The sequence below is a fragment of the Leopardus geoffroyi genome, chromosome B2 (genome assembly GCF_018350155.1).
Source record: "Leopardus geoffroyi isolate Oge1 chromosome B2, O.geoffroyi_Oge1_pat1.0, whole genome shotgun sequence".
Taxonomy (NCBI): domain Eukaryota; kingdom Metazoa; phylum Chordata; class Mammalia; order Carnivora; family Felidae; genus Leopardus; species Leopardus geoffroyi.
The window spans coordinates 101569882-101596117 of record NC_059332.1 but is presented as its reverse complement, the minus strand read 5'-3'; the positions used below and the strand labels follow the sequence as shown (position 1 = coordinate 101596117).

The 26236-nt window shown below is 38.4% G+C and overlaps 1 pseudogene; it reads left to right on the top strand.

The window, feature by feature from the left end:
- Window positions 1-5024: 5024 nt before the first annotated feature.
- LOC123609940 overlaps window positions 5025-26236 on the top strand; it is a 113007-nt pseudogene continuing 91795 nt past the window's right edge.

Sequence of the window (26236 nt, the reverse complement as noted above, 5' to 3'; positions counted from 1 at the left end):
TGTTGGAGATGAGAGTTGAAATTATGGTAAGGGAGAAAACTCAAGTAAGTCTTGTGACTTTGGATTGAAATTGAAGGCGCTAATGTGAACATGTAGTTTTCAATATATACAGATAGATGTATCAATAGAGTTGTAAGTGTGTGTGCCTAAACGCATATATCCACAGGTACACATATATACGTGTATTATTTTCATGGTCAGTTCAGGCCACTGTAACAAAGTACTGTAGATTGAGTGGCTTATAAACAACAGAAATTTATTTCTTACAGTTCAGGAATCCAGAAGGCTGAGACCAGGATGCCCACATGGTTGAGTTCTGGTGAAAATCATCTAGGTTGCAGACTGCTGACTTCTCACTGTGTCTTCACAAGATGGGTAGGACTGGGAAGCAACAAGCTCTGTGGTGACTCTTATAGGGGAAGAAATCCCATTCATGAAGGCTCCGCCCTCATGGCTTCATCTAATCCTAATCACCTCCAAGAACACCACCTCCTAATACCATCATATAGGGGGATAGGGTTTCAACATATGAATTCTGGGGGACACACATATTCAGTTTGTCACAATTATCTAGCTCTAGTCCCTGAGAGATCCTGGGAACAATAATTTCCAGGTAACAAGAAAGCACGCCTAATGACCACATCAAAGTTTCTGAACAACATTTCCACCTAAAAAACTGGGGCTTGTGGGAGAAACAGTTGATTCTAGGACTGGGGCAGGGAAAGTACAAGATAATTCCAGAACATCTGTTTTGTTCCAGAAAGTAGAAAAAACAGAGACATTCAAAGAATAATGGAATCTTATGAAAGTTCACAGGAACCAACTTGAAAGATTCCCCCTGGCCAAATATAGGACGATTTAAACATCAACTAAATAATGATAATAATGGATTATGGCCCATTGGGTAAAACAGAAATCTATACTTACGCAAATAAATTAAATAAATTTGATGAGAAAAGGGATATAAACATGGCCTCGAACTATCTTCCTGCAAAAACTCATTAACTCAATACCCACTAACTCAGAGGAAAAAAGGAGTAACTTTACAGTGGAGAAGCTTGTCAGATACCACTTTGATCAAGTTCACCAACCTTAATGTCAGTGGTATCACGGTAACAGTACAGATCAAAATTATAGAAGTGAAAACATTTCTGAGTTATTTCTGTCAAAAATGCATAACCTGAATCTCATCATGAGGAAACATCAGACAAATCAAGTTGAGGGATGTTCTATAAAATAACAGGCCTATAATCTTCAAAAGTGCCAAGGTCATAAAAGTCAAGGACAGACTAAGGAACCACTCCACACTGAGGTAGATTAACAAGCTATGAAAACTAAATACAGCATGTGATACTGGACTGGATCCCTTGACTATGAAGGATGTTATTGGGACAACTGGTAAAACTCTAACGGAGTCTGGCAGTTAGATGGTAGTGATATGTCTGTGTTAATTTCCCGATTACGATACTCCGAGGGTGGTTATGTTTGTAGGAAATGCATGCTAAAGTATTCAGAGGTGATGGTGCATCATATTAGCAACTTACTCTCCAGTGGTTCAGGGAAAGAAAAAGATTTTTGTACTAGCAACTATTTTGTGGGCTTGAGATTTTTTCAAAATAAGAGAAAATGAGTAAATAAAAGGGACACATGCGGCTAGATTCTATTTTTTTTTTCACTGTCTTCTTCTCTCTTCTAAGCGTAAGAAATGCCTAGAATTAGATAATTTTTTTTGCAACTGAGATAAGATGCCCACCTACCAACCATACTGGTGCATAAAAATGTAAGTGCTATTTGTTTAAGCTTCCATGCCAAGCCCATCCTGAGTTCTTAGCTTGGGTAAAAATAAGATTCCATTGATTATGGAAATAAAGAAAAAGAAAGCAAGGAGAAATAAAGATAGGAACAAGTATTTCTTTAGCCAGGCACATATGTCTTCTTGTCTAATCTTCCTGGTAACCTAGTTTAATAAGTATTATTATCACTGCTAGCTCTTAAATCATTAAACTGGGGCTCAAATAAACTTTTTGGTAAAAGCCACACACAATAAGCTGGTAATCCATCCTGGTTCTGCCCGTTGGGGGACAGGGCTGGTTGATGGGCATGTGTCCATATTTATACATGTGAACTTCTCATGAAGGTTATGGAAATCTCCCAGCTCTGAGAGAAGCGATAGTAGGGATGGCCAGAGACATCTGCCAAAAGCATGATCCCACCTTGATATTTGAAATGATGTGATGTTACTGTTGATGTGATGGGGAACAGGAAGCCTGGAGGAGGAACAGAGGAAGGAAAAGTAACAAATTAATAGATGCACTACTGGAAAAAGCACTGCCTACTGGAAGAAGATTTGTGAAATGACATTTTTCATGCCCAAAATGAAGACTGAAGGCAGGGCAAAAATAAGGAGTTTCTCCTTTTTATTTATCCAAAGATTAAAAATCGGTGATTTTATTGATCTTTAATTTAAAAACACTATGCTCTTTTTTTTAATATTTATTTATTTTTGAGAGAGAGAGAGAGAGAGAGAGAGAGAGAGAGAGAGGCAGCACGAGTGGGGAGGGGCAGAGAGGGAGGGAGACACAGAATCTGAAACAAGCTCCAGGCTCCGAGCCATCAGCACCGAGCCCAGCGTGGGGCTCGAACCCACCAACTGAGAGATCTTGACCTGAGACGAAGTGGGACACTGAACCCACTGAGCCACCCAGGCGCCCCAAAAAACGCTATGCTCTTGAGCAGAGTAAAAAGGAAACTATCGGTTCTTTCATTATCATCAATGACATTGATTAATCAGCCACAGAATGCAGGTTATTATAAAACCTTACAACCAAAATATCTTTTATTTCAACACAATCACCGTTCCATCCTCAGTGAGTAGGGGAAGCAAGGAGTGTGTGTGAAGGTGAAAACAGGTTCGTGTGCAAAGGTGCTCGGACTTGGCGTCCCTATCATGTTACACAGAAATAGCAGTGTTTAAATTATTTATGAATAAATGAATGAATTTAACTCACAGTTCGGCCCGTTTTCAGCTGAATGCACCTCAACTTAGTCTGCTTTACTGGGGTCAAGTGCCTCAGCATGAATGCATTCTTTGTCTGATCTATTTATAAACACTCACATACACCTGTAGCAGTTTATTTGTGTGTTTCACAGCTTGGTTCAAGTTGAGAAACATTGTATAGAAAAGATGCCTAAACTGACTTGGCCTTACCAACCACCGACAACGAAATGGGCGCTATACTTTTATTGTGTGAAACAGTTCTAGAGCCCTTTAACACTGTGAGGAACTAACTTCCCTTTCAATGGCTTGTCAGGTACTACTACTTTGATTTGTAGCAACAAACACTGACATTTTCATACATTACACAATGCTAGACAGTGTCTGTAAATTAAAGAGAGCAAAGGGATTAAGGTTTAGAGAGGTTAAGGGGGAAAAATCAGCTACACAAAGTTTTTTTTTTTTTGCATGTTTTAAGACTATTTTAAATTCCAATTGGCCTGGAGTCATTTTGCATCTGTCTTTCTAACAAAGGAATCTAAAAATTTCAGTTTTAGAGGGAGGTTAAAAATAACACCTTGCTTTAAAAAGGACAAATTTGCAATTAGTTAGCAAGTAGATTTATGCTTTAGAATTTCCTAAACCAAAACTCACTCTGTGTGTGTGTGTGTGTGTGTGTGTGTGTGTGTGTGTGTATTTAAGGCCAGTTGCCACTGTAATCAAATAAGCCGCCCTGGGCCCTCTCACAGCGTCGCTGTCAAGCTGATCACGTTTGTATCACCATCATTTTTCAGGGACGTACTTTAATGAAAGTCATATTATATTTCACTGCAAGTTAATAAAGATCCAACAGCCATTAATTTCCCAGCAGTTGTTTTTAATGGTTATGAATTTCGTGTCAGAACGTAAAATGCCAGGATACCATCGTCACGGAGCCCTTTTGGGCAGAGCACCCCCAGCTGCAGAGCCGTACGTTACTGCCCTTCTTAACTGCGAGGTTCATAACTATTAACCTCTTGGCGAGAATGGCCAGAGCCGCCATGTGGGAAATCCTGGCCCCCTACGATCACGCAGATTGAAAAGAGCCCTGGGCAGGGACAGCATGGCATCAGCAGCCCAGCCCAGCCCAGCCACCGAAGGCTCCCTCCTGGCTGATTCTTTGGACTAATTTTAAAACGAAGTGCTTCAACTCTTTAATCAGCATCACACAACTCTGAGGAACAACTCTAAAAATTGGGTTTCCATGGTAACAACTGGAGACTGATTCACAAGTCCTCATATTGCCTACCTAACCTATTTAATTACGCAGGAACCATTAAACTGTGTGTGTGTGTGCGTGTGTGTGTGTGTGTGTGTGTGTGTGTGTGTAAGTTATATATACATATATATTCCTGCCTGGAATTAATGCCGCATGGAATTAATTGCTAAGCCGTATTTTAATAGGATTTAAAAATACGTATGTCTGGGAAAATCTTCAACATTGATGAAAAAAGACGGCAGAGAATGAAATCCCAAATATTTGTTTTGGGATGTCATCTCAATTGATTTACAAGCCCTGCATAAGCTAAACCTTGTATGATAAAAATTACTTCGGAATGCTTGGTGTCGATATACCTAGAAATATTAAATTATTTACCTGAAAAATAAGGACCAATTATCTTTCCTTTCGATTCACCTGAGTTTAGCACTAAATAAATACATAAATAGAGGAGATGGGCAGGGCAGGGCAGGGGGCACGATAGGTTATCTGCGTCTCTTTCCCTTTGTCTCCGAAGCGTTCATTTACTCTTTCAGCATACGTCAATGTGCTGATCAGTCAGCCAATGTGTGGATATCATTGAGTCTCCTGCTCTGCACATGGTTCAGGGGATAAGGCATGAAAGACAGACAAGCAAATAGTTCATGCTAAAATTGATGAACACGCCGTGTGCAGTCTGTAGGGGTGAGCCAGGAAGACTTTCGGGAGGAGGTGAAATCTGAGCTGAATTTTGATGGATGAAGAGGCATCTGTATTCTTGACACATGGATGATGAGGGAAGGATCAAAGGCATCAGAAAATAAACAGAAAACGCCAAGCAAAGAAGACACTTCAAGGAAGTGCAAGCGGTATGCTGTGGCCAGAATGTGGGGTGCACCAGGAGGGCAGGCGGTCTGGCTGGAGGGACAGGCAGCCATCACTCAGGGTAAGGAGAGACACGAAAGGGTTTCTAGAGTATCTCCATTTTAGAAAGGTCATGCTGGTGGCCATTGAACAATGTACTGAAGGAGGGCTACAGGTGAGATGTGCTCTGTAAAAATCCAGAGAGAGATGGTGAGGGACGTATCTGGAAAAGAAGAGGTAAAGACGCCAGGTTTGGTGATTGATTTTATCTGGGCAGTGAGAGGAGCAGTTTGGGGGGGGGGGGGTCATCCAAGTTTTGTGTTTGACTTACTGACTTCTTCAAAGAAATATTGGCCATTATTATCTCCCATTTTCTCATATTACCCCAATTTCTCAAGCCACTTAATTCAGGATTCTGCCTCTGCCGGTCTACTAAAATAATTCACACTTAATACATCTGACTTCAATGTTGCTAAATCCAAAGGATCCTTACACTGTGGGATAAATAGCCAATACTGCAGCATGAGGGTAGGCTCCCCACCTGTAAGCTTCAGAGTGGGTGTATGCTGTCCCTTGCAAGTGTACTTTTCAGAATCAGACCATTTTTGCAGTCTACATTCTCTCCTGCCTCAGTGAGAGCACCAGCTTCCAATTTTCCATGACCGTCATCACTGAGCAATCTCGGCCCTCCTGCCATCCAGCTGCCATTCTGGCCTGGACAACACGCAGGAGACAATTAAGGTCACCCATTCCATAATTGGAGCCACAGAATGCAGAGCTCAGCAGCCAAAGAAGAAATGAACACCAAGATTGTATCTGAAGAAAGACTAATGAGCAATATGTTCACTGAAAATAAAGACCAGCCGTGCATTTAAAGAGACAGTTCCAGTCCTGAATTACGAAGTAACTTGACACGTTTCTTGTCTCCCAAACCCCAAAGCATATGGCTAATGCTCCAAGCAGGGAGTTCCCATTCTGAGTGATCTAATCCACTTTCCATTTTGTATTCCCCTGGATCAAGAAGAGTCCTTCACCAAACCTAATTCTTGTGTGTAAATTAGTGTTGATTTAATGAATGGCTTAAATTATTTTCTTTTTGGAATCAACATTCAGGTGAAATATCTTCAAATTCACTCTGTGTTGAAGGTTTCCTGATTCTTCGTTTCATGCTTGTATTGTTTCTGGCAGTAACACCCAACCCTTGACACTTGGAGAGCCACTTAATCCAACCAGCATGGCTGTGGAAAAGTGACATGATAATGCTGTCTCAATAAACTTTCACTGATACACTGACATCATGTTAATGAGGTTCCCTCACGAAGAGATTACAACGGACTCTTACGGACTTTGTAAATTAGGTGATGTTTCTTACATTTTCTATTTCATGTTCAGCTATATAAAAATAAGTAGCTGGTTGCAATAAGGAATTTACTGCTATTTTTTAGTAACAGAATAACAGATTGCTCTCTCTCCTGTTCCAGATGTGTCATATTTTCACACAAATCTCTGCATGCAAAGATTCTGCAGTAATGGCTCCAAGATATTGGCACATCCCATTCAATTTAATGCCCAGCAATATGATGGGAATAGTCTTCTTAATTCTCTTTCTAACCACCTAGCCCAGGAGAAAGAGAGTTATAGGATTAAAGCCACTGCTGTCACATAAGATTCATATATCCACACATAAATTAGATTCAGAACATAGATCTCTCCTATACTCTGGGCTGTACCGAAAAAATAAATAAATAAACAATAAAAATCTCCCCAGTGGTCAGATAACTGGACATTACACAAAATAGGTTACAGAGAAGATATATGAAAACAAGTTGTTGTGACACATCTTAATGGAAGTATAAGACTGTAGAAAAAGGCATAAAAAAGGTCATACAGGCATTCCTTGGTTTATTGTGTTTCACAGATACTGCATTTTTTTTCTTTTACAAATTGCAAGTTTCTGGTAACTGCATCAAGCAAGCTATCAGCTTCGTTTTTCCAACAGCATTTGCTCACCTTGGGTCTCTTTGTCACATTTTGATACTTCTTGCAACATTTCAAACGTTTTCATTATTAGTATATTTCTTACGGTGATCTGTGATTAGTCCTCTTCGATGTTACTATTATAACTGTTTTTGAGGCACCATGAACCGTGCCGTTTAAGGCAGAGAACTTTATTGATGCGTGTTGTGTATGTTCTGACTGTTCTGCCTGCCGACTGGTAGTTCCCCCATCTTTCTCCCTCTCCTTGAGAAAAGGAAAAGACAAGGGGACCAGGAGTTGGCAAGGGCAGAGGTTATGAGGCCTCTAGGTGAAAGGGGGAATCACTGAAGCAACAGAAAGATGGATAAAGGGTAGATTTAAGATGCTTTACCATGGAAAAGGATCTTCTCCATCATAAAACACAAATAATGAACCTGTCACCTTCAGACCGGTTAATCTATAAAGACAAAAGTAGCCTACTAGTAGTAATATAACTCATTCACAAGAAGAATTCTAGCTAGCTAGCCCTACTTCAAGTATCTTTAAGTTTTGACATACAGCCATAGAGCGGCAGGGAAATAGCATATTGAGGATAATTAATGATGAAACAGGCCAGCAGCAAAAGGTTCCTAATAATTGAAAGCAAGCTCCATTGGAAAAAGGGTGATATATTTTGCTACTTTTCTGATGTGATGAAGAGGAATTAGCATCTAATGAATTTCTGTGATGCTGTGTTTTTTCTCATGGCATTATCTCAGTTCCTGAAAAATATGGGAGGAGACAGTGGGACAGAATTGGAGGTCAGGCTTTAGTTCATTTAGATTTCAATGTCTGGAGTAAGAATTTTTTCTAATTAAACGCATCATCACAGGGGTGCCTGGGTGGCTCAGTCAGTTAAGCATCTGACTTCAGTTGAGGTCGTGATCTCACAGTTAGTAGGTTCAAGCCCAACGTCAAGCTCTGTGCTGACAGCTTGGAGCCTGGAGCCTGCTTCGGATTCTGTATCTCCCTCCCTCTCTGCCCCTCCCTGGCTCATGCTCTGTCTCTCTCTGTCTCTCTCTCTCAAAAGTAAATAAACATTAAAAAAAAATTTTTTTTTAATAAACGTATCATCACAGGCCAAACAGTGGAAGTTCTGAATAGAATTCCAATTCTATTGGAATTCAAATGCAAATTATATCCAGAATTTCCATTGTTTGACTAAAGAAACATTAAAAATATATTAACTGCAGGCCTGAGAAAGTTGAAATTTTGCTTTCCTAATAAAACATTTGATGTGAGAAACATTGAAGACTCCTTGTCAACATGGATCTGTAAATGCAAACTCTGGCTTAATTTCCTTTGTTGTTGTCATAGTGATGATGGATATAAAATAGGAATTCCAGAATCCAAACCTCTCCACTGTCCAGAATAGAACAAAAACCTAAAATGATGAGCGGAACAGAAGGCAGAGACCCATTTGGCTCCTCATTGAGGAGTAGGCTGTTGGGGCCAGGCTTTTGGCTTTCCTGGGTAGAAAAAGTTGAAGGGGTTCTGGGTGAGTGGGAGTTTTAAGAGCTAGAAAACAAGAGCCAGAATCTACTTGAAGCCAGGACCTCAAGAGTTACTAGAAATAATCTGCTGTGGTTTATAGAAAGATACCGGCCCCCCAAAAGACAAAAATCATAAATTCAGGAAACTAACTCAGTTGCCCATTTGTCTGGTACCAGGATCATCATGATCCCATTATCCATGACGGTGAAGGATCACAGATGCACTTATAGGATCTGATTCTGGACCAGCAGCCCTGGGAGGCTGGAGGAATGCAATCACAAAACTCAAAGCCAGAGAAGTGTCAGCAGAGGACAAGAATGAGCAAGAGAAATAAAAATAGAAGAAAAGTAAAAAGCGAACACATTGCATTTTTTCTACTCAGAATAAGACTTGAAAACCAATATTCTAAAATGTCTAATGTTAAATTTTTAAAAAATCAACTACCAGCTCATGAAATTACATTTATATAATACAAGCAAAATTTCTTATAATATTCAATCGTCATAAATTAAATTTTAATAAGTATAATCAGAACACACACAAAGTAGGAAACTAGAAAATAATTTCAGGGGCGCCTGGGTGGCTCAGTCAGTTAAACATCCGACTTCGGCTCAGGTTGTGATTTCGAAGTTCGTGAGTTGGAGCCCTGTGTTGGGCTCTGTGCTGACAGCTCAGAGCCGGGAGCTTGCTTCGGGCTCTGTGTCTCCCACTCTTTCTGCCCTTCTCCTGCCCATGCTCTGTCTCTTTCTCTCAAAAATAAATAAACATTGAAAAAATTAATAAAAAAAAAGAAAAGAATTTCAAAAATTATACGTCTACTTTAAAAGGTTGCATCTAGGCAATTAAAACACAGAAACACTATTACATTAGTAACTTTTTGAAATTCTGCAAAGTTATTAGTGAAATAGTGATTTCTCCTTCTTAAATACTTGGAGATCAAAGTATATAAATAAATATTTGAAGCTTTGGATGTGACAGATGGGCTCGCTTTTTGTGTATTAACTTATCAAGTTTGGAATTACTCCTTGCAGGGAGTAAAGTAATGCACGCTAAAATGTTTCATGTGTTTTGTTTTAATTACATTAGTAGTAGAGAAATTAAATTCACAAGAAGTCTCAGGACGTTTTTTTAGCTTTTATCCAAAATGAAGCAAATAACTGAATTTTCAAATGCCGTATGCAATTCTTCACTGCTATGCAGATTGAACAATTTACATCACAGAGTTATAACTAGTTTTATTTATTTATTTTTATAACTAGTTTTAAATTAAACTCTGATGGAACGAATTGGGGGTTGCTAGAAGGGAGGGGAGTGGGGGATGGGCTAAATGGGTGATAGGCATTGAGGAGGGTACTTGTTTGGGGGCATCTGGGTGCCTCAGACTCTTGATTTTGGCTCAGGTCATGATCTCACCAGTCGTGAGTTCAAGCCCTGCATCAGGCTCTGCGTTGACAGAATGGAGCCTGTTTGGGATTCTCTGTTGCCCTCTGTCTCTGCCCCTTCCATGTTCATGCTCCCTTTCTTTCTCTCAAAATAAATAAATAAACATTTTTTTAAAAGGCAGGCACTTGTTCGAATGAGCACTAGGTGTTATAGGTAAGTGATGAATCACTGGGTTCTACTCTTAAAACCAATACTACACTGTATGTTAACTAACTTGAATTACAAAAATAAATTTATATCAATTAATTAATTAATTAACTAAAATTAGTTCAACGCTAATGAAAGAAGTAGACCTAGAGCCATGATTTTATTTCTACATATGATTTCTTATGATAAAAAAGGAAATAAAAATATTCTACTACAAAACCTCAGTCTAATCCTGAGAAAATATGAGATGAACTCAAACTGAAGGGCATTGTACAAAATACTGCCCTAACTAATACTTCTTGAAATTATCAGAGACAGGAAGGAAGGAAGGAAGGAAGGAAGGAAGGAAGGAAAAAAGGAAGGAAGGAAAGAAGGGAGGGAGCAGAAGGAAGCAAAAGAAAGGAAAAAAAAAATAACTCAAGGTAAGACCGAGAAACTGTCACCAATCTGAGGAGACTTTGGAGACATGACAGTTAAATGTAATGTGATAAACTGGACTAGATCCTGGAACAAAAAAGAAACATTGGTGGAAAAACTGGCAAAATCTGAATAAAGTCGGGAATTTAAGTTTAAAATCATACCAAATCCATTGATGTTTGGCGATAACTTTTTATAGATGTGCAATAGCAAAACAATACCTTATTTGTTTGGCAAGTGACATTAATTTATGAAATTTATAATAATCTGTAGAAACCTGTTTTGCCTTCTATCTCACCTGAAATTGAGAAGTATGTATGTTCCTTCCTTTGCATGGAGGTATGGAGATAATTAAAAGTAGTAGAGGGGCGCCTGGGTGGCGCAGTCGGTTAAGCGTCCGACTTCAGCCAGGTCACGATCTCGCGGTCCGGGAGTTCGAGCCCCGCGTCGGGCTCTGGGCTGATGGCTCAGAGCCTGGAGCCTGTTTCCGATTCTGTGTCTCCCTCTCTCTCTGCCCCTCCCCCGTTCATGCTCTGTCTCTCTCTGTCCCAAAAAAAATAAATAAACGTTGAAAAAAAAAAGTAGTAGATTATGCGATGATTAAGCAGGACTGACTGTCCAATTCGCATGTTTAAAAAATTAAGGGCAAATAGATTTCTAATGTTTTGGAAACAGCAAGTGCTCATGCCACAGTTCTAACATTCTTCACAGAACACTTCCCCTGGAAAACAATCATCATTACCAAGCACAATGGTTATTTATGACTGGCTATCATATTATCGCATAATAAAGAGAATAATTTTAATTAACACATTAGTCTTTATCTAATCCATAATTCTATGGCATGAAGCACAGAATTCCCTGATATTACCTCTCAAAAACCATTGAATCTAGCATACAATATCAGTAATTCATAATAGTTCTTTTTAAAAACACGTATGACTGAGAACTTAAATATACAAATATGAATAAGTTGTTTAATAAAGGTTAAATCATATTGGTCATGAAAAAGCATTTCAAATTGAATTTAAAAGGACAACATATAAAACCATGTTAATTATATTGAAAGCAGTCCAAATAGAACAAATCTACCTTGAAGTACATATATTTTTAATTAAGAAAGATTTAAAAAATGATTTCAGCATTTAAGTCAAGCAGCTAGCAAAAGAACAAGAGAGGTAACACATAAACAAAAATAAGATAAGAACAAAAATTAGTAAATAAGATAACAATCAATACAATAAATTTGGTATTATCTTTAAAAAGCTGAGACAAATATAGATGCTGATCAAGGAAAAAATGACTTAAAACATAAATGAAAGGAAGACCCAATTTTGAAAATTTTTAAGGATGAAAAAATTTGTAGAAGCACCTGGGTGGCTCATTGGGTTAAGCTCCTGACTTGGGCTCAAATCAAAATCTCATGGTCCGTGAGTTCAAGCTTCACATATGTCTCCTGCAGGGACTGCTTCGGATCCTCTGTCTGCCTCGCTCTCTGCCCCTCCCCCACTCATTTTCTATCTCTCTCTCTCTCTCTCTCTCTCTCTCATTCTCTCTCAAAAAGAAAAATAAACATTTAAAAAATATTTTAAAATTTGTATATAAATTTGCAAAGAAGGGCAAAATAATTAACCCTAAATATATAAACTGTGCAATCTGCTCAAGAAAAACCACAAACTTAAACTAACAACCAGTGAATCATTTGAACTGATAATCAAAAATCTTACTCCCAATAACTTCACTCTCCCCCGAAAACCTCCAGGTTCTCACTGTTTCTATGCATTTCTTTGATAAAGTAGCAAAGAAAAAATGATAATTCCTATCACAACAAATTGTTTCAAAGAATTTTACAAGTGGGTAAAGTGCCCATTTTATAGGACTACAATAACTGGAAAGTAGAATCAGAGAAAGTATAAGACAAAAACCATACAGGCCAATCTCACTTTTGAAGAAAAGCAAATATATGATATAAAACTCTCATATAAAATGTATAAAAAGGACGATGAATCATAAGCAACTTAGCTGTTACCCAGGAATGCAGGGAACAACATCAGAAAATTTAATAACATAGAATACAGCGTTAAGATGGCAAAAGAGAAAATCCATAGATCATCTCAGATGTCGCTAACTGCACAATACTGCATAGAACTCATTCAATAAGGAAACCTATTGAACTCATTCAATAAGGACTAGAGACTCCTTGGACAGATAAAAACCACCTATGAAAAACCTAAATCTAAAGGAAAAGTTAACGATGCAATTCTAGAAGCATTCCTTTTAACATGAGAAAATAAACAATGCTTCCATTCAACACGATACTGGAAATGTTAGCTATTGCAATAAGACAATAAAGAAATGGAAAGCATACGAATTGATGAATGAAATTAGGCCAAAAAAAAAAAAGCTTTTACCTTGAAGATGATATGATTTTTAATGTTTTTTTATTTACTTTGAGAGAGAGAGAGAGTACAAGCATGGGAGGGACAGAGAGAGAGGAAGAGAGAGAGAATCCCAAGCAGGCTCTGCACTGTCAGCTCAGAGCCTGATGCAGGGCTCAATCTTACAAACTGTGAGATCAAGACCTGAGAGAAAATCAAGAGTCATATGCTTAACCGACTAAGCCACCCAGTTGCCCCAAAGGTGATATGATTTTACATAGAAAATATGAAACAATCTCTGGACAAATTGCTAGAACTGACAAAGCTCAACACGGTTTGCAGATGCTAGATGAAAATTAAAAAATCAAGAATGTTCTTATACATCGATAGTAAATCTTTGGAAACAGCCAAAGAAAATAAAATCGCTTTAAAATAGCCACAAAAATCTTACCACAAGTAGAAATTGATTTAACATAAAATGGGAAAATTCTTTATGGAAAAATTGCAAAGCCTCAGAAAGGTTATAAAATAAACTATAAATGAGCAGAAACATTTTGTATTATGATGATCGAAAGATATCATTTCTTTCTGAATTATAAATTCAATGCAATTTCAATAAAAATCCAGTTTTTCTTGGAACTTGGTATATAAACCTCCAAAGTGAAATAAAAATGATAGGGCTAAATATGGACAATTTTGTTTTGACGAAGAATTATTTGGCTTACTAGGGATTCATTCTATTTTTTTTTAATTTTTTTTTAACATTTATTTATTTTTGAGACAGAGAGAGACAGAGCATGAACAGGGGAGGGGCAGAGAGAGAGAGAGACACAGAATCCGAAGCAGGCTTCAGGCTCTGAGCCATCAGCCCAGAGCCCGAAGTGGGGCTCGAACTCACGGACCAGGAGATCGTGACCTGAGCTGAAGTCCGACGCTTAACCGACTGAGCCACCCAGGCGCCCCCGGGATTCATTCTTGATACAAAGATAGAAGAATATGCAAGTGGAATGGAATAATGTGGCAGAGTCAAAGACGCTCCATGCTATCTGCCTTCTTCAGAAAGGACTTGTCCAGCTGACACTAATGCTACGTGCAGACATCTTCCAGAGTCAGTTCCTTCAGGATTTGTCTCAGCAGAGTCCTGCTTTCCCAGAGTGACCCACATCCAAGGACTGATTGTGGAGGATATAAAACCAGAGATTTTCAGCCATGGGACAATTTTTAGGGCTTTGAATATCCAGAGCCCCGGCAGTGTTGCTGAGTCTTTCCTGACCCTGTGTTGGCAGGTTGACTTCCCATCTGTTTAATCCTACTTTCTCTTCCTCCTTCCACCGATGTCAGTCCCTAATAAACAACCTGCACACCAAACTCCAACTCGGCACTGCTTCTGGACCTCCCAACCTGTTATACAGAGCCAGAAGCCACACAAAGGAATCCTGATAAATGACAAGGGCCACACTGCAAATCAGTGGAGAAATATTTTGTTCAGCATACAGTGCTGGGACAATCGACCGTATGGGAAAAATTAATTATATCCCACATTGTATACATTGCACACAGCAATCTATTGATTCGTGAACTAAATTTGAAAAGCAAAAACTTAATATGTTAGGAGACCGTACAGGAGATTATTTTTAAGATCTTGAATAGAAGCTGTGTATGACAAAAGGCGCTATAAATAAAGTTGAGAGAGAAACCACAAGCTGAGACGACATATTCAATGCACATGTAACTGAGAAAGCTCAGTACCTGAAATTTATAAATAACCTCTATGAAGCATTAAGTAAAGGCAATCAAATCAACGTATGAGTAAAGGATGTAAATAGTCCATTCACAGGGGAAGAAATTCAAATTGCCAATGACCTTGGCAGAGAGATGTTCAAATTCATGAGCAATCAGGAGGAAACAAATTAAAACAAAAGAAGACATCATTTCTCTCCTACTAGTTTGGGAAGAATTTAAAAATCTGATGGCATCTAATGATGGAGCAATTGGATTTCACATACACTGCTGGTGGGACCATCTTTATTAACCTTTGGAGAGTGATTTACCAATAATTCCTCCATCGAAGTACATGCCCTAGTGATACTCTACTGCATTTTCACAAATAAATCCAAACTAAACCACTCATTTAGCATCATTTAGGAAGAAAAAGAAAGAAAGAAAAATTAGAAACGATCTACAATTGACCCTTGAACGAAACGGCTTTTAACTGTGTGGGTTCACTTACAGGTAGATTTTTTTTTAAATACAGTACAGCACTGTAAATGTATTTTCTCTTCTGTGTCATTTTCTTAATATTTGCTTTTCTCTAACTTGCTTTTTTATAAGAGTACATTGTATTAACAAATATAACATAAAAATATGTATTAATTGACTGTTAATGTTATCAGTAAGGCTCCCAGGTAGCAGTAGGCTGTTAGTAGTTAAGCTTCTGGGGAGTCAAGAATTATGTTGGGGAGGGGTGTTCATGCCCCTTACCCTGTGTCGTTCAAGGTCAGTTGTACAGGTCAATAAATAGGAAATGGATAACTATATTTGGCATGTTCACAAAGGAATATTATATGAAAATCAGTCTTCATGAAGTAAAATCACTTACATGCTCAAGAAAAATGATCACAAAATTACTGTGAAGGGTAAAGTTACAGAAATATCTGTACATCATATTACCATTCATTTAAAGTTTTAAAATAATCCAAACACTAATATATACTGCTTTTGGGTACATATAGAAGTAGAAGTAGTATAAAAACATAATGTAAATAACAAATACCAAGTTCAGAGTGCAGGTTACTCTTGGCTACCCAAGGGGCGTGAGTGGGATGAGAGAAAGGTATAGCGTGGCTTCAACTCTATCAGAATGACTTATTATTTCAAAATCTAAAGTTGATGGCATTTTTTAATGCTAACTATAATGCTGATATGTACTATTTAATCTGAAGCTTATATGGCAAAAAAAAAAAAATTAAGCGTTAAATGAGTATCAAGTTGTTCTCTAGAGTTGTTTCTTTTTAACAAAAAAAAAATAATGTCTAAAAAATATAAAGAAAGTAAGTTTAATACTTACAGCCTACTTTAAAGTAGATTGAAACACTCCTAACAGTCCTCAGTGAGTCTGTGCTGGGTCATGTATTATCTTTAATTTTCAACAGTCCATGATTATAATCCCATGTATCACTGGTTCACTCCAACAATAATTTTAATCACCTTTACCTACTAAAACTGTTCTACATTGGAGTTGAGTCCTTATGTATACCCAAAACAATATTCTGTGTTTTCAAACCTGGAGACTTTTGGCTGTAATGAATTGGTAAGTGGAAGTTATTAGGTCAACTAATCAATATATACTAAAAAAAAGGATCTTCAAATGTTGAGAAACAGCATACTGGCTGCATGCATACAGCTCAAAATAAAAATTTTACCCTTTTTTACATAGTGTTGATATGGTTGCAATCTTCATTTTAATTTCAAACACTTTTCTTAACTTTCTTGAAGTAAATGCTATTTACTGATTATCTGGTATTGAAACAGAGCAAGATATGATTTTGGGTATGCTTGGGTATTCTCTAATTAATTTCTTAAGTAAATTCAATATTACAAATGCTTTTTCACTTCTTGATAAATTGTTCAATGAAAAAGAATCCTTAGGACATGTTCTTGGATAAATTGGGTTTAAAATGAAATATTTCTGCCAATCTTGTGGCATTCTCTAAATATATAGCACACTTTAACTCAAGCGATTCTTGTACTTCACTTATCCTGAATTATATTTTCCCTCTTCTCATTACAAAAAAAAAGGGGGGGGGGCAGAGATCCGACATGGCAGAGAAGTAGAGGGACCAAAGTTCCCTCATCCCTCAAACACAGAAGTGTTGAGGCCAAAGGACTTTGAATTCCAAGGGTCCAAGCTGCAGAGTGACACAGACGTCTCCAGGGGCACACGGGGACAAACTGGCAGGCCATACGTGGGTGATTGCAAACTGGGAGAGATAAAACAGGTGGTGTAGGCATGGATGGGAAGGATCCCCTTCCACAGAGAGATAAAGTGAAGAGAAAGAAAGGTTGGGGAAGTTTAAGACTGTATCTGGACAAAAGAAAAACCATGGACCAAGACAGAGAAAGGTCCAATCTCGAACTGCTTTCTCCAGACTGGAAATGGCTGCCCTCTTCCTGCACCTGTGGAGGAGGGGAGCCAGCCCTGGGCTTGGTAACTAGTTCAGAGGCACAGTCGGCAGTGGGAGAAAACAATCCCCTTCCTGGAGTGCTGTCAGAAGAAGGTATATAACCATTCAAAGGACAAAGATTGCCTGTGCCTGCCAGCCAGAGGCCATATATTGGTGGTGCCGAGTGGCACTTCCCTGGAATAGGGGTGCACGGAGCAAGACCTTTTAAGACATCAGGGTTTAATTCTCAGGCGAGCACCAAGGAGGCACAGGACTTGGCAGGGTGGGACAAACCATCTTGTTCGTGCCCATGGCACTGGGAGGTTTGGGACACCCAACAGAGTGGTTTGGGACACCCGGTGGGTAGAGGAGAGACTACAGTGTTGCTATTTTTCTTCCCATCACCAACAAGGTGAGGCATCAGGGAATGGACACAGAGTCCACAGTGGAGGCGGGACCTGCCTACAGCAAACCACGCCCCTCTGTGCCTGGTAACTGCATATCTACTAGAGTGGGATTGACGCTGACCAGACAGCGCCCCCTCCAGACCACCACTGCCACTGGTTCCAAGGCACCCAGCAGTTCTGTATTTCCTGATTTAATTCTTGGACAATTCTTATTTTATATATATATATATATATATATATATATATATATATATATATATATACACACATATATGTATATATATGTTGGGTTTTTTTCCTTCCTTTTCTTCTTATTTCTTCCCTCCTCTAGTCTGGTCATTCTGGTGGTTGGTTTGTTAAGCAGACATATTTAATCTATTCTCTTTATACCTGTTCTATATCTCCTTCTTTATTTTCCTCTCTCCCTTTCTCTCTGTCTCTGGATTGGGCCATATAGTTTCTCTGCCTGCTCAATTTTCTTTCCTTTTTTTCTCCCTACCCCTATCATGTCTCTCTTTGTATGTTATAAAGCCTCTTCCATCAACACTGCCCCCACCCTATTGTTTTGCTGTTGATGGTGTTTTTTTTTTGTTTTGTTTTGTTTTGTTTTTATTCTCTCTGTTCTTTTTTGTTTTGTTTGTTTTTTTTTTGTTCTATTTTCCAGGGCTACTTCAAGGAAAAAATCAAAGCATACCTGGTGGAGTGTCCAAAACATCACTATGAGTAGGGAGATAAAGCAACCAGTGTCCACAACAACAGAGACCAAGTAACGCACTCCAAAAAACACCTTCTGAAGGGCCAGGCCCTGGACAGCGTATGACCCCTCTTTAATATGGTAGTGCTCACAGGTGCAAGACACATAACAAGCTTTTAAAACACATAAGGGACAGAAAACTAGCCAATGCGGTGAAACAAGACTTCTCCTCAAAAGAAATTCCAAGAAAAAATGACAGCTAAAGAATTGATCAAAACAGATATAAACAGTAAAACTGAGCAAGAATTTAGAATAATAGTCATAAGACTAATCACTGGGCTTGAAAAAAGCATAGAAGACTGCAGAGACTCTATTGCTGCAGAGATCAAGGAACTAAAAAATAGTCATGATGAAGTAAAAAATGTTGTAAATGAGGTGCAAAATAAACTAGCGGCAGTGACAGCAGGGATGGAGGAAGCAGAGGGGAGAATAAGTGAAATAGAAGATAAAATTATGGAAAAGGATGAAGCTGAGAAAAGAGAGATAAAAAAATTTTAGACCACAAGGGGAGAATTAGAGAAATAAGTGATTTAATGAAACATAATAATATCCATATCATAGGAGTTCCAGAAGAAGAAGAGACAGAGAAAGGAGTGGAAGGTGACTTGAACAAATCATAGCTGAGAACTTCCCCAATCTGGGAAAGGAAACAGACATTGAAATAGGAAGCACAGAGACTCCCTTCAGACGTAACAAGAATGGATCTTCTGCATGACATATCATAGTGAAACTGGCAAAATACAAAGATAAAAAGAAAATTCTGAAAGCAGCTAGGGACAAATGGGCCTTAAACTACAAGGTAGACACATAAGGGTAGTAGCATAACTGTCCTCTGAAACTTGGCAGGCTACAAGGGAGTGGTAGGAAATATTCAATGTGCTGAATAGGAAAAATATGCAGCCAAGAATCCTTTATCCAGAAAGTCTGTCATTCAGAATAAAAGGAGATAAAGTCTTTCCCAGATAACCAAAACTAAAGGAGTTCATGACCACTAAACCAGTCGTGCAAGAGATCCCCCTCCAAGGGGGACTCTGTGAGTGGAATGCTGCAAAGACTACAAAGGAGCAGAGACATCATCACAAGCATGAAACCTACAGATAACACATTGACTCTAAACTCATATCTTTCAGTAATAACACTGAACGTAAATGGACTAAAAGCTCTAATCAAAAGACATAGGGTATCAGAATGGATAAAAAAACAAGACCTATCTGTTTGTTGTCTACAAGAGACCCATTTTAGACCTAAGGACACCTTCAGATTGAAAGTGAGGGGATAGAGAACCATCTAAGATGCTATTGGAAGTCAAAAGAAAGCGGAGTAGCCATACTTATATCAGACAAACTACATTTTAAACTAATGGCTGTACCAAGAGATGAAGAAGGACATTATATAATAATTACGGTGTCTATCCATAAAGAAGAGCTAACAATTATAAATGTTTATGCACCGAATTCTAGAGCACCCAAATGTATAAAACAATTAATCACAAACATAAGCAATCTTCTTGGTGAGAATATGATAAATGCAGGGGACTCTAATACTCCACTTATAGCGATGGACAGATCATCTAAGCAAAAAATCAATAAAGAAAAAATGGCCCTGAATGATACATGGGACCAGATGGACATGACAGATATATTCAGAACTTTTCATCCTAAAGTAGCAGAATACACATTTTTCTTGCATGCACATGGAACATTCTCCAAGATAGATCACATACTGGGTCACAAAATAGACCCCAATAAATATATAAAAATTGTGATCATACCATGCATATTTTCAGATAACAATGCTATGAAACTTGAAACCGACCACAGGAAGAAGTGTGGAAAACCTCCAAATGCATGGAGGTTAAAGAACATCCTACTAAAGAATGATGGATCAGCCAGGCAATTAAAGAAGAAATTTAAAAATATATGGAAACAAATGAAAATGAAAACATGACAGGCCTAACTCTAAGAGGAAAATACAGCAGTCCTAAGAGGAAAATACATTGCAATCCAGGTCTATCTCAAGAAACAAGAAAAATCCCAAATATAAAATCTAACAGCACACCTAAAAGAACTAGAAGCAGAACTGCAACGAAACCCCAAGACCAGCAGAAGAAGAGAAATAATAAAGATCGTAGCAGAAATAAACAATATAGATTAAAAAAAAAAAGCCAGTAGAACAGAACAATGAAACTAAGAGCTGGTTTTTTGAAAAAAATAAACAAAATTGATAAACCCCTAGCCAGACTTCTTGAAAAGTAAAGAGACAGGACCCAAATAGATAAAATCAAGAATGAAAATGGACTTACCACAACCAATCCCTCAGAAAATGCAACCAATTATCAGAGGATACTATGAAAAATTATATGCCAACAAACTAGACAACCTGGAAGAAATGGACAAATTCCTAGACACCCACACACGACCAAAACTCAAATGGGAAGAAATAGAAAATTTGAACAGACCCATAACTAGTGAAGAAGGTGAATCAGTTATCAAAAATCTTCCAACAAATAAGAGTCCTGGGCCAGATGGATTCCCAGGGGAATTCTACCAGACATTTGAAGCAAAGTTAATACCTATCCTTCTCAAGCTGTTCCAAAAAATAGAAATGGAAAGAAAGTTTCCAGATTCATTCTATGAAGCTGGCATTACCTTGATTCCCAAACCAGACAGAGACCCCACTAAAAATGATAATTACAGGCCAATATCCCTGATAAACATGGATGCAAAAATTCTCAACAAGATCCTAGCAAATCGAATTCAATAGCATATAAAAGAATCATTCACCATGATGAAGGGGATTCATCCTAGGCTGCAGGTCTGGTTCAATATTTGCAAATCAATCAATATTATACATCACATTAATAAAAAAAAAAAGGATAAGAACCATATGATCCTGTCAATAGATGCAGAAAAAGCACTTGACAAAATACAGCATTGTTTCTTAGTAAAAGCCCTCAAGAAAGTTGGGATAGAAGGAATATACCTAATCATAAAAGCCATATATGAAAAGCTCTTGGCTAATATCATCCTCAATGGTGAAAAACTGAGAGCTTTCCCTCTGAGATCAGGAACATGACAGGGATGTCCACTCTCACCACGGTTGTTTAACATAGTGTTGGAAGTCCTAGCAACAATAATCAGACAATAAAATGAAATAAAAGATATCCAAATTGGCAAAGAAGAAGTCAAACTTCTACCTTTCACAGACGACATGATACTCTACATGGAAAACCCAAAAGACTTCACCAAAAGCCTGCTAGAACTGATGAATGAATTCAGCAAAATCATAGGGTACACAAGCAACGTACAGAAATCAGTTGCATTTCTATACACCAATAATGGAGCAACAGAAAGAGAAATCAAGAAATTGATCCCATTTACAATTGCACCAAGAACCATAAAATACTTAGGAATAACTCTAACCAAAGATGTAAAAGATCTGTATGCTGAAAATTATTAAAAACTTCTGAAGGCAACTGAAGAAGACACAAAGAAATGGAAAAACATTCCGTCTCATGGATTGGAAGAACAAATACTGTTAAAATGTCAATAGTCCCCAAAGCAATCTACACATTCAATGCAATCCTAATCAAAATCACACCAACATTCTTCTCAGAGCTAAGCAAATAATCCTAAAATTTGTGTGGAACCACAAAAGACCCTGAATAGCCAAAGTAATATTGAGAAAGAAAACCAAAGCAGGAGGCATCACAATCCCAGACTTTAGCCTCTACTACAAAGCTGTAATCATCAAGAATAGACACATAGACCAATGGAGTAGAATAGAGAACCCAGAATTAGACCCACAAATGTGTGACCAATTAATCTTTGACAAAGCAGGGAAGAGCATCAAACGGAAAAAAGACAGTCTCTTTCACAAATGGTGCTGGGAAAACTGGACAACAACACACAGAAGAATGAAACTAGACCACTGTCTCACACCATACACAAAAATAAACTCAAAATGGATGAAGAATCTAAATGTGAGGCAGGAAACTATCAAAACCCTAGAGGAGAAAGCAAGGAATAACCTCTTTGACTTCAACCGCAGCAATTTCTTGCTGGACCCATCTCCAAACACAAGGGAATTGAAAGCAAAAATGAACTATTAGGACCTCGCCAAGATAAAAAGCTTCTGCACTGCAAAGGAAACAATCAACAACACTAAAAGGCAACCTACAGAATGGGAAAAGATGTTTGCAAATGAACATTGAATAAAGGATTAGTATCCAAAATCTATAAAAAAACTTACAAAGCTCAACACTCCCAAACAAATAATCCAGTGAAGAAATGGGCAGAAGACATGAATAGAAACTTTTCCAAAGAACACATCCAGGTGGCCAACAGACACATGAAAATATACTCACCATTCATCATCAGGGAAATACAAATCAAAAGTACACTGGGATACCACCTCACACTGGTCAAGGTGGCTAAAAGTAACAACTCAGGAAACAATAGATGCTGGGGAGCATGTGGAGAAATGGCAATCCTCTTGCTCTGTTGTTGTGAATGCAAACTGCTGTAGCCTCTCTGGAAAACAGTGTGGAGGTTCCTCAAAAAATTAAAAATAGAACTACCCTATGACCCAGCAATAGCACTACTAGGAATTTATCCAAAGGATACAGGAGTGCTGATTCATAGTGGCACATGTACCCCAATGTTCATAGCAGCACTTTCAACAATAGCCAAATTATGGAAAGAGCCTAAATATCAATCAACTAATAATGGATAAAGAAGATTTGGTTTGTATATATAATGGAATACTATTTGGCAATGAGAAAGAATGAAATCATGCCATTTGCAGCAACGTGGATGGAACTGGAGGGTATTATGCTAAGTGAAATAAGTTAGAGAAAGACAGATATCATATGTTCTCACTCATATGTGGATCCTGAGAAACTTAACAGAAGACCGTGGGGGAAGGAAAGGGGGAAAAAATAGTTATAAACAGTGAGGGAGGGAAGCAAACCCTGCAAGAGGGAAGAGACTCTTAAATACGGAGAACAAACTGAGGGTTGATGGGGGGGTTGGGGGGGGAGAGGGGGAAATGGGTGATGGGCATTGAGGAGGGCACTTGTTGGGATAAGGACTGGGTGTTGTATGTAAGCGATGAACCACGGGAATCTATCCCCCAAAACCAAGAACACACTTTATATATACTGTCATGTTAGCCAGTTTGACAATAAATTATATTAAGAAAAGAAAAGGTCAATATCCAATCTCTCCTCAGTATGAAAATGATGATATACTTTGCTAGAAATGTCTGAGAAATCTATCTTTGCCTTAATCTTCCCTAAATTCTCATCATTTACCCTACTTCTGTGTTGTATGTGATCTCCGTTCCTGTGCTAGTTGATCTCTGCTTTCTTGTATCAGCATTTGTATGTCTCCTGCTGAAAATTCTCCATATACAGTGTTCAGATTTTGAGCATAAAGTGTTCATCAGCTATCCTTCTACAACCCTCATAAGCCCACTCTTTATTTGCATTGCAGAACTCTTTGCAACCCTAGAACATAAGGGAAGCTTGTTGCTGTTACTGAGTTCTGAAAAATGCCCAGAGCAGCGTCCACTTGCCAGAAGCTGCTGTTCTCCTTCATATAGTGTGTTAGTAAATGGGTTTGGGATCGCACAGTCCTGGCTTCAAACACCAGTTCTTCCACAAACAATTTGCATCACTTTGGGAAATAAAATTAACCACTCTGATCTTCAGTTTCCTCACCTAAAAAATGGAATAGTTAAGACCTTATGAATTTATGGTGACAATGAAATAAGGCAATGAATAATATTAAATATTGAGCACAGTAGTTGAATAAATAGAATCTCGAGTACTGTCAGATATTATTGTTATTTTTGATGATTATTGTTGTTACTTACATCTTTGTCACGACAGCTCCGGAAGAGTGTGTAGATAGGCCATTTTAACTTTGGCAAGATGAGAATGGTTTCTAGCCAAGAGACTCACTAAAGAAGCCCACAACATGCTTGACTCTGTGAGACACTGTGAGTATAATATGGTAAGCAATTCCCTGGCCTATAAGACTGGACAGAATATTACTCTTTGACCGCTATTTGTTACATGTAAGGAAGAAAATGAGAGAAATAACATGAATCGGAACTTTGTATGTGCCTGCCACGCTAGAGGAACTTCACACTTAACCTATCTGAGCCTCAGTTTCCTTACCTCTGAAATGAGGATGAGAGGAGCACAAACCTCTCAGTAGGTTAAGCATCCAACTTCGGCTGGGGTCATGATCTTGTGGTTCCTGGGTTCAGGCCCTGTATCAGGCTCTGTGCTGACAGCTCAGAGCCTGGAGCCTGCTTTGAATTCTGTGTCTCCCTCTCTCTCTCTGCCCCTCCACCTCTTGTGCTCTCTCTCTCCCCCTCTCTCTCAAAAATAAATAAACATTAAAATTTTTTTTAAAAAACAGCACAAATCTCATTGTGTTGCTGTAACAATTAAATGATATAATGGATTTAAAATATAGTACTTGAGGGGCGCCTGGGTGGCGCAGTCGGTTGAGCGTCCGACTTCAGCCAGGTCACGATCTCGCGGTCCGGGAGTTCGAGCCCCGCGTCGGGCTCTGGGCTGATGGCTCAGAGCCTGGAGCCTGTTTCCGATTCTGTGTCTCCCTCTCTCTCTGCCCCTCCCCCGTTCATGCTCTGTCTCTCTCTGTCCCAAAAATAAATAAACGTTGGAAAAAAAAAAAAAATATATAGTACTTGAGTAAACAATTACTGTTGATAATGAGATATAATTAAGGTAGAAATATATATATAATATTATATATCTTAAGGCATAATATATAAGGCATATATATGTACATACATATATATACATATATACATATATGTACATATATACATATGTACATGTATATATATGTACATATATATATATATCTTAAGAAAATTACAAATAAGTTAAAGTTCATTTGTCAAGTCTTAGTGAGCCTGAGGAACTAATTAGAAAAGTGAGTAATTTACATAAGGTCACACTGCCTCTAAGACATAGAGCTTTGACTCAAATCTAAGTCTCCCTGTGCTTTTTAAATACACTGCTTCCTCCCATGGATTCATATTTTAATTATTTGTTATTAGTCAGTGGCAACCAGCAGTTGAAAACTTTTAGTCTCAGGACTCTTTAAAACTCTTAAAAATTACTGGGGCGCCTGGGTGGCACAGTCGGTTAAGCGTCCGACTTCAGCCAGGTCACGATCTCGCGGTCCGTGAGTTCGAGCCCCGCGTCGGGCTCTGGGCTGATGGCTCAGAGCCTGGAACCTGTTTCCGATTCTGTGTCTCCCTCTCTCTCTGCCCCTCCCCTGTTCATACTCTGTCTCTCTCTGTCCCAAAAATAAATAAACGTTGAAAAAAAAAAATTACTGAGCATGTAGTACTTAGATCTTGGTTTCTAATACTTTTCTCCAGTAAAAGGAAACAGGTATTCTTAGAGAAATGGCTGATTCCAGGATGGGGCAAGAAATATACAAGCTGGGCCTAGAGTATCTTGGAATGCCAGAAAGTAAGGGAGTGATAACAAACAAATAAACAAACCCATATTTGTAATAGTATTTCCTAGGTACATAAGAGCCAATGGAAATATTGGTCAATGATCAAAATTGGAACCATTTTGGCAACAAAAAGAAATAAAATAGGAAGGAATTATAACTCAGTATGAAAAATACGTATTCATGAGTAGTGCTGATATAAACAAACAAACAAATGGAAAAGAGACAAATCTGCCATGTAGTAGAATTCCAAATAGTTTATGCCTTCGAGGATGGGGAGCCCTCAACTGTGAGCTTCATGTAGACTTTCTTCCAAAGAAAGTCCGGAAGGGTGAGCGAGGAGAGAATAACTTTACATAGAAGAAACCTGACGAATATCACCCCAGCCAGGTGACCAAGGTCAACATCAAAGG